Here is a 12,680-nt window from a genome sequence, read left to right as displayed (position 1 = left end):
ATTGTAACAAACATGCTGTGTATAAATCATAACTATCAGTGATTGTTCCTCATCTACCTGATGATGGTGAGGGATGGTGTGACCTTCCTGTGTGGAATCCCGGGAATACAGAGGACGGGGACATCTCTCTGGTGGGTTCCCATTACTGGATCCATCTGTAGGAAACACACACACTGACTGAATACATTGTTTCTATGTGTTTATCAGATGATGGGGGATCTAGGTGGACCCTCCGTACTGCTCTCTCCTTTACAATAAAGTCTCCTCTTACCCGGTGATGTGAGGGGCGGCTGATTCCCCATCATGATGTCCTTCCCAGCACCGCTCACCTCTCCTGTCAGCAACTCAATGATCTCTCTGGTGACTTCTCAAATCTTCTTTCTATTTCTCTATTCTATCAGGGAGGGAGGTGGAGGCAATGTGATGGTCATATGATCTCCAGGCTTCACAGGAGGAAAACTCTAGATTTGAACACAAATAGTAAAATCAAATGACATTCCCAGAATCCTCCTGACCTCACTGGTCAGGTCTCTTTTTATTTAAACCCCACTTCATGCTGAGGTTTCTGATATTACATACAATGCAGGTCCAACAGCCCTACTTTGACAGTAAGGAGGCCTGGGGTTCAGCCCACATCCTAAGAGCACCAGAAATAAAGAGTCGGATAGAGGGATAGTGGTAGGAGGAGCTGTGAGGTCAGTGTGATGTCATAGAATTCTTTGACTCTGATTGGAGGGACATTGGGAGGAGGAGCTGTGTGGTCAGTGTCATGTCATGGCAGTGGGGGAATTACCAGGGTTGCAGCAGTTGCACTTGCGAAGGGGTCCTGGAGTTCTGCCACTGTAGGGGGGCCCTCTGCTGCTCGGGAGACAGTACACTGGTCATTAACGTGCATTCTCACAGGCACACACAGTCCCCGACCCACCCATCCTCTCTGCCCGTCCATTGAGTTCAGTAGGGTAGGGAGATACAGTGTTGGGAGACTAAAAGAGAAAATCAGCTGACCTGGGATGTGCCAGTAAAGTGAAGGGGGAGGAGCTCTCCACCGTGTGAGGAGACCCCATGATGGGATAGGAGTTACTGGAGACACAGGAAGAAAGCCAAAGATACACTGAGACATAGCAAGGAGGAGGGACCGAGTGATCTGCAAGGGAGTGACACTGATTCCATCCCTCAATATCAGCACTGCCACTGATTCCTCCCCAACACCACTGCTGCCACTGATCCCCCACACCAGCATCACTGCTGCCCCTGTTCCCCCCCACATACACAAACCAGCACCACTGCTGCCACTTAACACCCACCCCCACACCACCACCACTGATTCCCTCTACCACCACCACTACCACTGACCCCCCCCCCAATACCACCACCACTGCTGCCACTAAAGCCCCCCCCCACACACACACACACACACACGCACATCAGCACCACTGCTGCCACTGATCCCCCCTCCACACCAACACCACTGCTGCCACTGAGTCCATCCCCTCCACCACTACTTCCACTCTTCCCATTCCACCCCCCCCTCCAACCTCCACCCTTGCCACTGATCCCATGCTCCCCTCACCACTGCCACTCATCCCACCCCCCACCACCACCACCACTACCACTTATCCCATCCCCTCACCATCACCACTTTTTCCATCCCATCCCCCCACCAACCCTGCCACTCATCCCATACCCTCACTATTGCTCCCGCTCATCCAATTATATCCCACTACCGCTTCCAATCATCCCATCCCACCACCACTTATCCCATTCCATCCCCCCCTCCAACACAGTTGCCAATCATCCCATCCCCCCACCACCACCGCTGCCACTGATCCCATCCCCACCCAACCACCACTGCTGCCAATGATCCCATCCCCCACCACTGCCACTCATCCCAGGGGCGTAACTAAAGGGGGTCACAATTGCAAGGGCCCATGTGTTTCCCCTGTACACCTGGATAAGGGGGGTGCATATAGAGGAACAAATCTCCTCCATTTTTCAACTGCAGCTGCTACAAGCCAAGTTTTCCTCCTTTCCCTTCCATAGGCATTCAGTGGCTACAGGAGGAAAATGGAGGGGATTTGTTCCTCTATGTGTCACCCCCGCTGCCCCTCCTATCCAGGTCCTGCTGCCCTCCAACCCCGGGATAAGTGGGAAGGGGACCTGAAGGTTCTAGTTACACCTCAGTGTCATAGGATTCTCTGACCCTGATAGGAGGGACATTGGGAGGAGGAACTGTGTGGTCAGTGTCATGTCATAGGATTCTCTGATCCTGATTGGAGGGACATTGGGAGGAGGAGCTGTGTGGTCAGTGTGGTATCATAGGATTCTCTGACTCTGATTGGAGGGATATTAAAAGGAGTAGCTTTGTGGTCGGTGTCATGTCATAGGATTCGCTGACTCTGATTGGAGGGACATTGAGAGGAAGAGCTGTGCGAGGTCTCTACACACACAGAATTAATGCGTCCCACCTCTCCTAAAATTAAAGATGAACGCTGTCTTTGCCAGGACACATCATATTCCTGTGATCTCCGTGTACTCCGGAGACTTTACCGATCACATTTTAGGATGAATATCTGAGACTGGGATCATAATAAAAAAAAAACAAAAAAAAAAAAACTGATATTTACTACAAATGACATTTTTTCCTCTTTCTTCTTATTTGAATTCTATTGGAATATGTATGTCTATATTTTTTACGCTCCAAATACACCCCCCCCCCCCACACACACACACACTAATAAAAGTAGTATAATCAGTTTGTGAGTGAATTGTTGTCAGGGCTGGGCTTCTGCTATTAATAGAAGCTCTCTACTCAGTGCACAGAGGCTGCTCAGCTGTTGGATAATTAGCAGCCATTCATTGTTTCCACAGTGACTCACCTGGTTACCATTACCTGCCTCATTAGTCCAGCCTACAGCCAGCCCCTTTTTGCTTTTTAGACTGCCTTGCTCATTTCCTCCGTGCCTTTGCCTGGTCAACATCTCCAGCGTGTCTGCTGTGTTCCTGTTATGACTTGCCCTGGCTGACGTCTCTTCTGATTTCTGGCTTTTGACACGCTGATTTCTGATCCTGGCTTTTCTGATTACCCGTTCTGGCTTCCAAACCCTGGCTTCTGTTCTTGACTACGTTCCTGTTCTGTTATTTTTGCTAATACATTAATGGTGTGATTTTAACTGCATTTTCTGTCTCTGCCTGGTTTATGGTTCCTGACAGTTGTGCTCTTGCTCCTCATTCCAGCATCCTGATTTTGGCTGTGATGCATTCTTTCTTTCTTTCTTTCTTTCTTTCTTTCTTTCTTTCTTTCTTTCTTTCTTTCTTTCTTTCTTTCTATCTATCTATCTATCTGCAAAGTGACTGATGTGGTCAGTCTCTGGGTGGAGACCAAACCTGATTGAAGCCAGCCAAGCCTGCAGTTTCATGCTCGTGATATTGTGTTTGTAACACGTGCTCCAAGCTCTCTGTTTGTCTGCCCTGCTCTGCTGTTTGGATTCCCTTGTTGAAGACCTTAATTCGGATATCGACTCTCTGAACTCTGCCTGCCTTTTGACTACGGATTTGACCCCGACTATTCTGAACCTTGCCTGCCTTGTAACTGGACTGTCGTTGAACCGCTCTGCCTGTCTGCCAAATGCAAGTACCTGGTTGCTGTGCTCAGTTCGTTCCTGCCGTGGTGTGGTGGCCAGGCACCATAGCATTGTGTTTAAGTCCTGGGGGCAACTGAGTACTGGTAGGCCTGCTTGCCTTATGGGAAAGGAGGCTGCTATAGGCGAAGAACACAGAAGCCAGCTATAGTGTCTGAACACCTGCGTTAGGGGTAAGCGTGACATTGTTAGTATAGATGTAGTAATTCTATAATAGACTGATGAGGTGAGAAGGTCATTGGTGGAAAAGGTGACACATCACCAATATTAAGGAAATGTTTTAGCCCTGTAAGTGGGGGAATGCTATGATCTTGAAGGGGTTCATCTACGTTTCCCCACTATATATATGGCTGGGGAGCACACGGCTTTCTATAAGTGGGTTCTTTATTTAAGTGGGCGCAACTTCGGCTCTGCATTTCAGCGAGAATACACAGCAAACTACTTTGAAAAACACCAAACTGACTGCAGGTGACCTTGTTTCCCCATTCCGCTCTCCTTCCTCTCTGTAACATGCGCTTTCTACCAATCCTTCTGATAGTTGTGTCCTCACTCCTTAATCTCTCTTTCCCTCGCCTCTCTTTGCCACCCCACAGCCTGTATATATCACCCTCACTTCTGTCCTCTCCCTATTTCTGCACTCACCAACTCCTGCTAATTCTAAACCCACATGCTAATAAAACCTCCAGAACCCTGAGGCATGTCCCTTCATATAAATTGCAATCCCATATTACCTCCCTCACCCTTCTGCTTCTCCCAACCTCTAGAGATTAAACCCCAAACCCTGGGCCTCCATCGGTTAACTGTACCCAAATCCCTCATCACCCCATGCCCTCTGGCAAGAGCAGCAATCGACACAATTTAGTTTCTAACCCTCTTCTTCCCTTTGGAATGCCTGCTCTATCTGTAACAAACTAGATTCTGTCCATGACCTCTTTATCACTAACTACTTGCTGTTACTAAAACCTGGCTTCATGAATCCAACACTGCTGATCCTGCTTCCCTCTCCCATGATGGCCTTCTCTGGACTCACTTCCCCAGACCCTGTGGATGGAAGGGAGGTGGAGTGGGAATGCTTCTAGCCGCACATAGCATCTTTCAGGTACTTCACCCACCTGCCTCTCTGTCACTCTCCTCATTTGAGGCACATTGTATTTAACTACTTTCTTTAGTTTCTTTTAGAAGTGCTGTGATCTATCCGCCACCTGGACCCGTATCAACCTTTCTTCACTGGCTACCCTACTTTCTCTCTTCTGAAATTCCCCAAATCATTCTTGGTGACTTCAACATCACTGTTAAAACTACACTCCTCTCTAATGCTATCCCGACCTTAGCTAAGCCCCCAGTCCTCGACATCATATTCGGGGATAACCCGACTAAGTTGATCTCTGCACTCTACCTGAAGGTCAGGTGTAAAGCTACGGATGCTGTGTCTGACAGGGCCAAAGCCCGATGGGTGGAGGACCTGGGCCCCCTGGATGAAACAGACTGGGACTCTATCCTTGACTTCCCGCGCCTCTCGCCCGCTAGGCTTCCTGATAGATTGACCCAACTCTATATACTGCACAAGGCACATTTAACACTCACATTGCACGCTATCGCCCCGACTTTAGTCTGCAATGCCCTAGATGCCATGCACACACAGGCGCCTTCTATCACCTTATCTGGTCCTGCCCATTGGTTCAACCCTTCTGGCTCCAGATTATCAAATTCCTGCATGATCACATGGGCTCCCCACTACAGCTGGACCCAAGGGTATGTCTCCTGGGACTGTTCCCTGACTCTGATATAGATAAATTCCTCTCTACCTTCCTACAAGAAACTTTATTCTGCACTCGCAAGTTGATCGCCAGGACGTGGACGAGGCCCCAACCTCCCTCCTTTCAGGCATGGAGAGCAGACATGAATTCTACCCTGCTGTATAAAAAGTTGATTTATCGCCACAGGGGTTGCCCTGCCAAATACGAGAAAGTGTGGGGCAGATGACTGGAAACAGCTTCCACGTGTTCTGACTAGACCTCCCTCCTCCTTGCATTGCTGTGAGTGTCTATCCCAGTGCTGATTTTTACTCTTATTATTTGTTGTCCCCCCTGTGGCGGCCGCACCGCAATGCTCTTGAGCCTTGCTATGTTGCCTGATAAACCTTCTTAAGCGTCGAGTGGTTTGTGATCATCCCCGTTTGCACACGGATAATTTTCTTTTGTACTGTTTGTATTATGGCCTTTAAGTGTTATTCTTCTTTGTGATTTGTAATGCACTGTTGCAATTTTCAATAAACTTTGTTTTAAAAGGAAAACTAACACTCCTGCTACTTCTAAACTTCTCAATCTAACCTCCTCTTTTGACCTGAAGCAATCGATTCATGCTTCTACTCACTCTGATGGCAATACCCTTGACTATGTATTCTCCTAACTATGCACTCTGTGCAACCTCTCCAACAATATTTTTTCTCTCTCTGATCACCACAATATAGTTTCATAATATCCGAGACTCTCCTCTCCCTCCAACCACCTAACAGTTACCCATAGAAACCTTTGCCACCTAACCCTTCTCTTCCCTTCTACTGACCACCTCTATGACAAAATCTCACCCATGTCCTGCCACAATCTAACCACTTCTGTCTACAATAGATCTCTGTCCTACACCCTGGATGAGCTCACCCCCCTCATTACACACAGATTAGGCCCCGAACACTACAACCTTGGCAAACAGACGACACCATAAGTCTCAAAAAACATCTCTTGAGCTAATTAATTTAAGAAAAAAAACATCTCGAGCGCCTCAGGTGTAAGAATAAAGCCTCGTACACACGCAACGATTATCGGCCGACCGACCGTTCGACTTTTGTCTAGAGTGGTGTTTTGTTGGAAAGTGCCGAGACTGCACACAAATTTTCTCGCCCAACAAAAATCTACTTCAGAAGTGATGTCATGTGCTGGTTTACTTTCCTTGTGTTTTTTCTTCTCTGAGCATGCCCAGTCTTGCTCATCAGATTTTTGTCTGGCGAAATCTGTACTGACTGACGGAAAATCGGCCATTGTGTTGACGGCCAACAAAAATGTTATAGTCTGCACACCAGATTTTTTTCGGCCGAAAAGTCGGAGTCGGTTGTCGGAAGCATCATACTAACAAGCCGAAAATTGGCAGATCGGACGTTGGCCGAAAATTCCCTGCCAATTTTCGACGCGTGTGTACGGGGCTTAAGTCTTCTAAAGACTTCAACCAATATAAATCTGCCCTTCAAAAATACAATTCCTGTCTCCTCACTGCCAAGCAGACCTATTTCATCACTCTCATTAACAACTTATCCCATGCCCATCAACCCTTCTCTACCCTTAACGCTACTTTGTCCTTGATTGCCTTTATCCACTAACTGATCCACTGCCCAGGAGATTGTAAATCACTACAAAAATAAGATTGATACAATTTGTGATGAGATCTCTGCTGTACAGATATCACTCCATATTCACAGGCACAATCAACTCTTCCCCTTTTTCAACCTTGCTACTATAGACGAGGTTGCTAATCTTTTTTCAACACCCACCCAACCACCTGCCCCCTGGACCCTGTACCGTTGAAAATACTGCGGTCATCCTCTGACTTTATCCTACACTCTGTAAACCACATCTTCAATATCTCCCACTCTTCAGGCATCACTCCCATACTTAAAAAGACCTTCATTGGACCCCACCAATCTGAACAACCTACACCCCATCTCCTTGCTCCCCTTTTCCTCCAAACTTCCTGAATGTCTAGTCTACAACCAACTGAGCGCCCATTTCACTGACAATAATCTTCTTGATCCCTTGTAATCAGGATTTCATCCTCAACACTCCACAGAAAATGCTCTCCTTAAACTCTCAAATCATCTGCTAATGGCCGAACCCAATGGACGCTATTCTGTACTCCAACTTCTGGACCTCTCTGCTGCCTTTGACACAGTAGACCACCCCCTCTCCTGCTTAAAAAACTCTAATCCTTTCGTCCCTGTGACTGTACTCTTCACTAGTTCTCATCCTACCTATCCCACCACACCTTCAGCGTCACAACTTTACTTCCTCTCCCTTTCTCCGTTGGGGTCCCCCTAGGTTCTTTTCTTGGACCACTCCTATTCCCGATCTAAACCTCTTGCCTTGGTGAGCTTTTAGCCTCCATGGCTTCCAATACCATTTCTATGCTGATGCCACCCAAATCTATGTCTCTACCCCTCATCTTATTCCATCAGTCTCCTCACATATAACTAATTTACTAACAAACATATCAGCCTGGATGTCACATCATTTCCTCAAACTCAATCTATCCAAAACCGAGCTCATAATATTTCCTCCCCCACGTGTCCCTTCCCCTGACTTCTCTGTCAAAATTAATGTCTCAACTATCCACTCGTCCCCACATTTCAGAGTTCTAGGTGTAATCCTGGACTCTGAACTATTCTTTCAGCCACACATCCAATCACTGTCCAAAGCTTGCCTCCTCAACATCTCCATAATACTCCCCTTCCTAATTAATGACACCATGAAGCTCCTAGTTCCCTCAATGGTCATCTCTTGCAACTTCCTCCTCATTGGATTACCTTTACTTTGGCTATCTCCCCTTCAATCCATCATGAAAGCTGCTGCCAGGGTTATCCACCTTACCAACCACTTAGCATCTGCTACTCTGCCAATCCCTCCACTGACTTCCATTCAGTGTCCACCAACCCTCTCTGCCAATCCCTCCACTGGCTTCCATTCAGTGTCCACCACCCCTCTCTGCCAATCCCTCCACCGGGTCCATTCAGTGTCCTCCACCCCTCTATGCCAATCCCTCCACTGGCCTCCATTCAGTGTCCTATAAAGCCTTCCACAACTCGGCTCCCAGCAACATCAGTAGCCTAGTCTCACAATACCTACCAAATCGTTCTCTCTGTTCCTCCCAAGACCTCCTGCTCTCTAGCTCCCTGATCACCTCTTTCCATGCTTGTCTTTAGGAATTCCCTGAGCCTCTCCCATCTTCTGGAACTCCCTATCCCAAGTTGTCTGTCCACTTTTAGACCATCCCTGAAAATCCTTCTCTTCAGAGAAGCCTTTCCTGCCCCACCTAACTGGACTTTTATTTTCTCCATCAGCTCATCTCCCACAGTAAATGCATTTTGTATCCTTTGACCCTCCCTCTTAGATTGTAAGCTCTAATTAGCATTGTATCTGTACTGTCTACCCTCACGTTGTGCAAACTGTTGGCACAATATAAATCCTGTATAATAGTAAAAATAATAATATATGTGTGTATCATCATCTGCTGGAGATAAAATACATCACAGTGACTATGGAGGAAGAGGACGGACATGACGGGGGAGTTACTGGGTGTAAATAGAAAGAAAGAAAGAACTTATTACCTCCTCTGCTGTCTCTTCCAGTAATGTCTCCTTACTACTTCTTACCTCATGGAACTTCCTGTCTGTAGCTGACATCACTTCCTGTCTTCCATAGAGACTTCCTGTCTGGGTAGAAGTAAGATCCCCACCTTGTGGAGCTCAGAGGATCTGCAGCCCTGAGAAACGTCTCGTAGTGTAAAGTGACCAGATTTTTAAAATGAAATCCGGGGACATATTTATTTATTATTTTCTGGCAAATGGTAAACTATTTTATAAGCATATTTTCTTCTAATGATATATGTGGTGTATGTGGGATGTGTTTATGGAATGATTGTATGATATATACGTTATTTCTCACATTTCCTCCATGAGATAGAAAAAAGAAGATAAAGATACTGTTTGGAATTTTTTGGGATAGGACTACCAAATGTTAAGAGGATAAGATAGAGCAAAAACTTGGAGGGGGGGGGGCTAAATTCAAATCCAATCCGGGCAGGAGTAATGGTGTCACCCTCTTTGCAAAAGGTAAGAAATATTGCAGAGCTGCAATGTGCAAATAGTGGTGAAACTACCCCCCCCCCCATATACAATTATAATAAAATGTAAAATATGCACATCAATTGTACATTGTATTATGATTATATATCAGGGGGTCTCACCACTGCAATATTTCTTCCCTTTTGCAGAGAGGGTGACACCATCACTCCTATATTCTAATATACAGGATTATACAGGATATTATTATTGTATGTTGGGCGGTTTTCACCATTATTTGCACATTGAAGCTCTACAATTTCTCAAAATATTTGTGCAGAGGGGGTGACACCATCACTACTATGTTACAATACATTGGTGGATTTGCACTGGATAGTCATGTATAGGTGTTACCATTGCACTTATAAGTCTATTTGTTGAATATTATAGATGAAGTGTAGGGCAGTGCTGCATTTTTGCCTTTTTATTGTTGCACGTTAGATGAGGGAACCGGCTAACAAGATTTTCTTATTGCTTTTGAGATTTTTTAGTTGCATTGTAAATGTTTTACTTGATTTGTTATGTCCCCTGTGGACTGGTAACCAGTGGCCCTGCATATTGGTGGTCAGTGTGCCTCCTGTATGCTTGTGCTACATGCAGGGTGCAGGAAGATGCTACGTGCAGGGTTCAGGAGGATGCTCCGTGCAAGGTTCAGAAGGATGCTCCGTGCAGGGTTCAGGATTCTGGAGGAGACTACGTGCAGGGTTCAGGAGGAAGCTATGTGCAGGGTGCAGGGTTCAGGAGGCTACATGCAGGTTGCAGGGTTCAGGAGGAAGCTACTTGCAGGGTTCAGGAGGAGGCTACTTGAAGGATGCAGGGTTCAGGAGGAGGCTACGTATAGGGTGCAGGGTTCAGGGTGAGGCTACGTGCAGGGTTCAGGAGGATGCTCCATGAAGGGTTTCGGGATCAGGAGGAGGCTATGTGCAGGGTTCAGGAGGAGGCTATGTTCAGGGTTCAGGAGGAGGCTAGGTGCATGATTCAAGAGGAGGCTACGTGCAGGATTCAGGAGGAGGCTACGTGCAGGATTCAGGAGGAGGCTACGTGCAGGATTCAGGAGGAGACTACATGCAGGGTTCAGGAGGAGGTTATGTGCAGGATTCGGGAGGATGCTCCATGCTGTAATGTTCCGGTACCTTTGGTACCCTAAATTACACTTTCCACAAGTGTATGCGCCCTACCATTTACTTTTGGAAAGGTGCGCATACACCTTTAAGACTGGAGCTGTCATCACTCAGCGCCGGACTAGATGGCTATTTAAGGCGTCGGTTCTCACTCACATGTGTTCGTTCAAACACCCTTATCTGGATGCTAACCTTGCTTGAAGCTTCCATGCTTGCAAGCTTACTTCGCTGACGGAACCTCGCTGCGCTGATCCCTGTATCCCGCTACTGGATCATCCGCCTCTCCTGAACCACCCTTCGGCTGTATCGCTAATAGTGCTAAGTACCCCGCAGGGGAATTCTCTATAAACTTATACTAAGCTTACACTATCTAGCTCTGCATAGTAGAGACTGTTTATCACATCTGCATAAACTAGATTGCTAGCTCTTGAGACTACTGCTACTTTTCTGCACTGGGTTGATCTCTTTTGTATGTCCACCTGCTATTCTATCATCTGCTATCATACAACATTGCTAAACCTTCCTGCATCCATCTGCTACTGTCTCACCTTCAAGTGTCTATCACCTACCACCTCCACTCAACCTATCCCTCAACCTTCATCATTGTGTTACCACATGCATAAAGTCACTCTAGGAACCAGCTTGCTAATTGTGTGTATTTACTGGCTGAAATAAGACCTTCCACACATGATGAGTCATTGAGGTTGGGAATGGTATCTCAGCATATCTCTTACATGACTGCTGACGTGGAACTATTTCTGCAGCTGAAAATCCACACCGTATAAAAACGCAGGAGCGTTACAGATTGAACGAACCAAAAAATGGATTCAGCAGAAATTGTTCCAGAAATAACCACTCAGATGACACAATTAAAACAGCAAGTATCTGCGTTAATACACGCACTTGCTGAATTAAAAGAAGACAATCAGGCTCTGTCGCAGCAGGTAATTAGACTGACACAACTTACCTCTGCTCAGTCCCCTGAACCCAAGATAAATCCCCCTTTGGTATTTACAGGCGATCGCAAAAAATTTCGCGAATTTAAAAACGCATGTGAGTTACTTTTTTTGCTAAAACCTCGTACCTACCTTACTGATCACATTAAGGTTTGTACTATTATTTCTTACCTATCAAGCGATCCTCGAGCCTGGGCAGATTCTCTTTTTGAGAAAAACGACCAGCTTCTCAACTCCTATGCCTTGTTCCTGGCAGAGCTCACTAGCCTATATGATGACCCCAATAGGCAGAGTACTGCTGATCTTCAGTTAAGATCCTTGAAACAAGGAAGGAGGCCTGTGGAAGACTTTGTCGCAGAGTTCAAGAGATGGACCCTTGATTCAGAATGGAATGATGCATCTCTGAAAACCCAATTTAGGCTTGGCCTATCAGAAGCCGTTAAGGACGAGCTCGCCCGAGCGGATCTGCCAAAAACCCTGGATGCATTAATACAACTCAGTATTACCATAGATAGAAGACTACGAGAAAGAAAGGCTGAAAAGATGGGAATGCCATTATCCGTTTCCTCTCGGAGTCTGGCCGTTCCTATGGAGGTAGGAACCATACGCCCACCGCTATCAACTATGGAAAAAGCCAAAAGACGAAATGAAAATCTCTGCTTGTACTGTGCATCCCCGGATCACAAGATAAACGTCTGTCCCCTAGTCAACAAAAAGAAGGGTGAGTGTTCACATGTCTCTCTAGGAGGATTGACAACTTCATTCACTAACCCCTACATTTCTGTTTTTTTGACATTACAGTGGGACCAGAACAGGATTACTACTAAGGCCATGATTGACACAGGATCTTGTGGAAATTATATGGATATATGTTTTGCTGCTTTAAATAAAATTCCTATTATTTCTAAACTCAAACCTGTCTCAGTAAGTCTTATTACCGGTGTTCCGTTATCCTCTGGTCCAATCACCGATCAGACACAAGCACTTCTAGTCACTATTAACGAGTCTCATAGGGAGACTTCTACCTTCGATTTAATACCATCACCCCACTTTCCCATTGTGTTGGGACTTCCCTGGTTGC

The 12,680-nt window shown here is 46.3% G+C and overlaps 2 protein-coding genes across 2 annotated transcripts in view; both read right to left on the bottom strand.

Annotated features, from left to right (window-relative positions):
• The window catches only part of LOC309548769 (uncharacterized protein), a gene marked incomplete at its 3' end in the record, with an annotated part of 166,469 nt that extends 166,051 nt beyond the window's left edge, over positions 1-418 (bottom strand). The window contains exon 1 of the mRNA XM_082248716.1: positions 330-418. The remainder of the gene's footprint in view (positions 1-329) is intronic.
• LOC309550236 (uncharacterized protein) overlaps positions 1-12,680 on the bottom strand; it is a gene marked incomplete at both ends in the record, with an annotated part of 809,557 nt that overhangs the window by 743,480 nt on the left and 53,397 nt on the right.

The sequence above is a fragment of the Pelophylax lessonae genome (genome assembly GCF_965119305.1).
Source record: "Pelophylax lessonae genome assembly, chromosome: 3".
NCBI lineage: Eukaryota > Metazoa > Chordata > Amphibia > Anura > Ranidae > Pelophylax > Pelophylax lessonae.
Note: the sequence above shows the minus strand (reverse complement) of the source record. Positions and strands in the feature narration are given on the sequence as shown.